This window comes from Parus major, chromosome 2 (genome assembly GCF_001522545.3).
Source record: "Parus major isolate Abel chromosome 2, Parus_major1.1, whole genome shotgun sequence".
NCBI classification, from domain to species: Eukaryota; Metazoa; Chordata; class Aves; order Passeriformes; family Paridae; genus Parus; species Parus major.
This window is the reverse complement of record NC_031769.1, coordinates 108,589,037-108,596,466: the sequence shown is the minus strand read 5'-3', so window position 1 is coordinate 108,596,466 and position 7,430 is coordinate 108,589,037.

Below are 7,430 nucleotides of genomic sequence, written 5' to 3'. Positions count from 1 at the left end.
CTCCATGGGCTGCAGCTGGATCTCTGCATCCCTGTGATGCTCCATGGGCTGCAGGGGCACAGCTGCCTCACCATGGGCTGCACCACAGGCTACAGGGGAATCTCAGCTCCGGTGCCTGGAGCATCTCCTGTCCATTCTGCACTGACCTTGGTGTCTGCAGAGTTGCTCCTCTCACATACTCTCATATCTCCCTCTGACTACAAATGAACAGGTTTTTGCCCCCATTCTTAACTCTGGTATTCCTGAGGTGCTGCCACCATCACTGATGGATTTGGCTTTGGTCAGCAGTGGGTCTGTCCTGGAGCTGGGTGGCATTGGCTCTAGGACATGGGGAAAGCTTTCAGAAGCATCTCATAGAAACCACCCCTGCAGCTTCCTCCTACCAAAATCTGCCCACATAAACTCAATGCAATGCTTCAAACAGTTTCCTTACATTTTGTTTGGAAACTGATACTTTGTTCTTTGAAATAAATAATTCAGAAAATGTACTACATATTGTAACTCAGGAATGAAAGTCAATAGTATTCATAGTTCTGTTGACATGCCTTCCAGTAATTTATGGAATAATTATGACCATATTTGGGATATATTTGTTCCCTACATTTTGATTTGTCCTCCTTCAATACATGTTGACAATGTTGTTGTAATTCATGTGCATTGTACAGACTGAATAAAGACAGGCAATTCGTTCCAGACAAATACATTAAAAATGTAAAACAGCTGTTTGAAGCTCACTTTCTCCATGAGACCTTTACAGTAGACATTTAGTTAGCAATGAAGAAATTCTGCATTTCCACCCTTTGTTCTTAGTGCATGAGACCACAAATGCTAATTTGTACTGAATCGTTATTTAAATCTGTTTAAGCCTCTGAAGAATTCAGATGTTACATGCATGAAGTGCTTTATTTTAGGAAGTGAGTGATAGGCAGCATTGTACATATATGGAAATAAATCTTCAATAGCTTAGCCAAATTTTATACAGACATCTAGCCTTACCTATCATAATTTTCTCAGATTTTAATTTTCTCAATTAAAAGACATACACAAAGGTATAAACTTATTTCCCCTTTAGTGGTAATAATTCTACTTATGATCATATTTTTAAATGTTTTAATCTTTAAAAAGTGTCAGTCATGTTGAAAGAGACAAAATATTTCACAGAACAACACAGACAGCTTTCAGCTGACATTAGTGGAAATTTAAAAAATGGGGCATTGGACTCAGGAGAAGAAAATCCATAGCAATGTTACCATTGACTTCATGAGATCAGGATTTTCTCCAGCCCCCACTATATAACCTGGGAATGGTGATTTTACAAATTTTATTGAAATTCATGTTTGTATAATACATAGCTCATGGGCATCATTCCATAAGCCTTAGAATTTCTAAGGGTAGCAATATTAACAAGTAAAAAGCACAGCTAATACTTGTCAGTACATGTAACATTCTATAAACCCACATTTGTGTAGTATTTCATTATGATCTAAAGGCAGAGTTCCATCAGCAGGGACATGGCTATTCACATCAGGAAAACAACTAGGTCTAAAAGTTTAATTAGAAACTAACAGCTTTGTCATTTTGTCTGAGCAGAGGAACTGAAAATATAATTAAAATATCACTGTTGGTTTTATTGAAAGTAATCAACTTAATTAACAGACTCTCTTTTGTTTAAATTGACTATTTTCTTTAGTCGACCATCAATAATTTATTTAAACTAATTCCTGATGAAAATTAAGTATTAATTATGAAATTACTGTTTCATAATGGTACCATAAAACTGAAGATCATTTGCAGAGATTGTAATTTTTTATTGTTTTTGTGCACCACTCACTTTCTTTCATCATAAGTGAATACTGGCTTACCTTCAGTTATTAACAAAAATATTCCAATAATATTAGAATATTTAAAAACCTTAACAGTTGTTAAAATGTATCTTGTCACAGTTACCTGATTATTTACAGAATTAAGAGAATAATCAGTGCCTGATTGTTGATTAAAGCCTCAGCTCAGATAAAACATATATAGAAGAATGAGAGAATACTGCCATAGTTATATACCATTTGATAAATAGACCTCTTACTAAATAAGGCAGGATAGACAATATTTTTGAATTTTGAGTATTTGGCATAATTATGTGTTATGAATTATTTCTATTTCTTTTGGCTCTGGTTAGAACTTTTTCTTGTGGAAAACCATAGAAGAGATGCTCTGATTTGGGACAATGATCATTATTTAAATGTAACAGAAATATAGGCAGTATAGAAATATATCTGCATTTCACGCGTCAAATATAGAAATACATAAATTTCCTGTACCAGTGAATGTTTTAGATTACTTCCATATATATAACAGCTCTAAAAATTAGCAGGGACAATGTTATTAACAGCAGACTTTTTTAGAAACAAATTGCAGAACAAGTATTACTAGTAAATTATGAGACCTACAAATGAAGATGTAATAGGTAATGCATTTCTTTCTGAATGCTCATGTAACCAGCAGAGCATTACTTTGTGTAGATATTGTTTTTGTAGGCTGTGACAACATTACAGGAGAGCTGTTCAGAGAAATGAAAAGATAAATTTGGAATGAAATATTTTGGGGACTTAGTATCATTTTGGCATTGAAGCAAAGGACGTCTACATCATCAACAGAATATAATTGACTTTATCAAAGGAAAAGTTTTCAATTTGACTTGTATTTTTAAGTGCCATTTTGCTGGAAATATGAACACTGCATTTGTAGATTCTGATTTAGAGTGACATTCTCTCCCCCTCCTTTACCCTTCCCAATTTACATTTTATTTGAAATGAAAATTTCAGATCCCAGCTGCATTTAGTTTCCCTTTTTATTTCAGATAACTCCTTCAACAGCCAAACACCTCTTCACAAAGACTGTGCTCTGCTTCCTGTAGACTGAACCTTCAGGATGCTTCTGGGTTCTCACTTGTGCTTCAACAAAGTAGTTAAAAATCCAGATAATAAAATAATGCATCTGAATGGAATTAAAATTCTAGTTAGACTACTAGAGAACTTCTGAAAAAATATTTCCACTGTCAAAGTCCAAGTAATATTAGCACTTTCTGAAAACTCCTAGTTTTTGTCAGATAATTCTATTTTAGTCAATTTATGACACCTTTTAATCAATCTGTACCTGCTGCAGTATTTTTTTAATGAAAGGTCCTCAGAGGATGTTACAATGGAATCCAGAGAAGGAATTCTATTTGAAATATGGCTAAACTACAGCTGTGGTATGTACAGACTACTGAGGGCATTTTAATTACTGTAAAGAATTGGAACATTTCTTTAACATGTATTGATCTCTTGCTTGACAAGTTCTCATGGCTTCCTTTTCACCTTTGAAATAAACATATGTTCTTACTTCTGAATGTATCTAACATGTTTTACAAATGTTAAAAGTAAGATAGCTGGTTAATATTTCGCATACTTGGACATACACCAATATGGGTAAGGGATCCATTTTCTTACTTTCTCTTTTGATCTTTTATTACATATACTTCTAGACAATTTAGATAGTGAGCATTCATGACCGTAAAAATAAAAAAAAAATAAAATTCTTCTGCTGTTCACAATGTAACAAAACCTTTTAGAATGCTTTCTCAAAATCCATTGCATATATATTATTTAGTTTTGTGCTCTCACAAGATAATGTACCATGAAAATAGAAATGAATAGCAAAACATGATTTTATTATTCAGTAATATCTGTGAAGATAATGATGTGAAATAAGAATGCCACTTTCTTCAAGTAAAACAAACATTAACAGATATCATGCATTTTAGACTTATCTGAAATGTTCAGTGGATTAAAAATTCATTACATTCATTTTAGATTTTCAAAATTCAGAATAAAGTCTCTTTCATTATTGGATTCCTTGAAACTTTTCCTATGAGGGAGATTTTAATAAGAATTCAAACTAAAAAATGTAATTACAGGTCTAAAAGCCTCGCTGCTGTATCTGGACTATTGTCAGTACATGTAAGTTAATTATTTGCATTATCTAGGCAGCATGCTGATAGTTAGAAAAGACAATTGCTTTCTCAAAATTCACCAAAGTGTAAGCTGTTTAATCTGCTTTTTTCTTGGAAACTAATCAAAACTATGAAATTTTGAGACCTAAGAACTTCTGTGACACAACTTTTGAATGACAGTTCTGACAGGGGAGATACATATTTGAGAGTATCAGTTGCAGTCTGACCAAAATGAAGACTATTATGACAACAATTATTCTTTTTATCTATCTTAAAGTATTTTCTTTAAGTTTCATTTAAGCTATATTATAAATAATGAAAAATATTATAATTTGCCATATGTGAGAGATAAGATTAAAATTATTGGCAAGACTTCAGCTTCTAGACAGCTTCCAAGTGAATAAACACTTTTTGTTGCCAGGAGCACAATTTGGGAGGTATTTATATTTTCTGTTTATCTCATTGTTAAGTGTATAGTAAATTTCATTTAAAAAAAAAAAAGGAACAGCATCTCAAATTCACACCACTGCCTTCTGCTGCTGTTATTATTATATTGTGTATAAATATTGTCATGGTTTAACCCCTGCTGGGAACTAAGTACCACACAGCCACTCGCTGTGTATAATTATGTTAATCTAAGATATATTCAGGAACCTCTCCTGGCTCAGTATCATCTTATAGGAGTGCTTATTTAAGGAAGAGATTCTAAGGGAAAAAAAAAAGGGAAACAATACATATGCTTTTTTCTGCATTAATTCTATAATGTCCTCTAGGTTAAAAAATTGTTTACAGGATATGTGGGGTTTTTTGTGTTTGGAGGTGTGTATATGTTAATTCACGCATTAGTCTCAACTAAAGCTTGTGGGATGTTTGTCTTTGTCCAGGCTGGGCTCCCTATGCCTTTTCAAATAAAGATTCATGATATACATTGTTGCAAACTAAGAATTTTAAATAGGGGCGTAACGACACTGAATCGATGCAATAGGTAGTGGTTTCCCTAATGGGCAATTTCTAGTTAGGAGTGCTGACATTCAGGTATTAATGTATATGTTCTGGATTATATAGAAACACAGATCCATATTTTGTTATTTCTTATACACAGATGTATTTCTTATGAAGAAATGCTCAGTTGGTTTCAATCAATGTTTTGTTTTTGCTTGTTTTTCAAACATTGATTCTTATGTCATTCTTAAGTCTTTGGTTCAGAATTTTCCAATCCATAACTTACTTTTAAATGAATATAAAGTCAAACATTGTTTTACAAACAGTATTATATTCTTCCACACAGTGATACATTTCCATATCTATTATTAATGCCTTGGTTGCTACCCTCTACTTTAAATTACTTCATGTGTATTATGCCTGTAGCCTGTGCTTTGTGTGCATTATCTTCACATGCTTCACCTTGTTTTCCTCATCACATCTGAGTGGGGAATTTTTCTTTTTAAATTCATGGCAGCAGCTTCTAAGTTATCAACAGCTCTGCCACAAAAATTTGCATCTCTCACCTCATAATGGTTGGAAGACAATGTCTGTCTCCCTGTACTACGTATTTGATAGCAGATATGATCTTTGTCAGCTGTTTAGTGCAAACCTACTTGACTCAAGTGAGAAACTCTATTGCTTTAGTGATGGTTTCTTTTAGACTTACAAGAATCAAAAAGAAATTGGTTACCTAGAAGGAGGTATATAAATATCACTCAGAATCCCAGCTACAGTTAGAGAATGGAAGAGAGACAGCATTTATATACATAGACAAGAAAACCCTGTACAAAAGTACCTGATGAGGGCAGAACTTGCATTTTAATACACGACATGTTGCAGTTTTGTGACAGGCCATGATAACAATCATGTACAGGGATATTAGTTTAGGCAGCCAAGACACCATTTTTAAGCATAATATTTATCTTTCCAGCATTGTCATAGCTGCAGTGTGTTCTAAAGAGAGTTGCATGAATAATTGAATATTTGCCTTCTCAGCCAAAGTGAAAAATGTATGTGGTGGGAATGAGTCATAAAGAACCAAATTCGTAGCTTTTTACACTAGGAGAAAAAAATTATGCTAAATTAAACATATTGTTTGTGCTGTAACATATTTTTTTTTTTTTCCTGGCAGTTGAAAGAAAAGAAAAGCTTATAGACATCCACATACAGCTGAGTGCTCCCATTCAGTAACCCAGTAATGAAGCAGCCAGCCCAGGTGCAAGAAACCAATACCTACTCTTTCTCTGACTTACGTGTGCAATTCCTTGAGGGATTAAAACTACGCCTTATCAAGTTTAACTCAAATATTTCAGCGTTTCACACCGAATCACAGAATAGTTGAGGTTGAAAGGGACCGCTGGAGGTCATCTGGTCCTACCTCCTGCTGAAGTGGGGCCAAATACAGCATTTTTGAAACCATAACAAAAAAAGTGAGGTCTCTAATTTGCCAGAAGATCTTCTCCCTCCAGTTTTTATATGAAGTTCTTATCCATTGCTAGAGTACTGATCTGAAGTGGCTTGTTTTGATTGCATCTGACTAGGTTTTTTTTAGTTATGAATGCAATCTGAATAATTGTATCACACCATTATAAAATTTGCAAATACATTTAACTGAATACTCTATAAGATGCAATAAAAAAATCCTTCAAGAAAATCTCTGTTTCATGCTTTTCCATGATTTTTAATAAACTAGTCTTGCTGCTTAGTCTTCTCCCCAATCATGCATCTTCTTTTGGGGGGCTATTCACATTTCGCCCTGAAATGCAATTGCAAAAACTGAGGATGGGGCAGCAGTAGTACATCCTGCAGTACATTTAATTTTCTACCATCCTATATATTACATGATGAGCTCTAAATGTGATACAAGAAGAACTTAAACTTTCCTCCATCACAGTAGAAATTTCTCAGACTTGCAGAATGGGAAAGTCATTATGCTAAACACAATTAATTTTGCACTACTTGATTTGTAGAAAACAGACATTATGAAGTGAATCTGGGACACACATTCTATTTTCCCACATAATACTGGATTATTAAAGTACTGCATAAAGGCTGAAAACATAAAAACTCTTTAAAAGGAAACCTCAGGATATGGTTTAGTTCTGAAAATGTACTTAATGAAAATTGTGCGCTGCTAAACAAATAGATTTTCTCCTTGAATCTGCTGAAACATTTGTAGTATATTCAGTGAACAATTGAGTCAGGGTGTCAACTTTGTATGTTCCACCTAATATTGCAGGGTTAGTAGGACTTTCTTGCACTTTATACATTACCAGAATTTGTGTTATTTATTGTTTTAAACTATGCAAAATTTGCATTAAGTCAGTTACAGTCCCATATATGGAATTAAAACCACAACTTGGACATCTAATCATTTGTGCTGAAGTAGGAAAAGGAATTAAAAAACAGAAGGGAATAAAAACTACAATGTTTTAGTAACACTCTGGTCCAAGGCAAC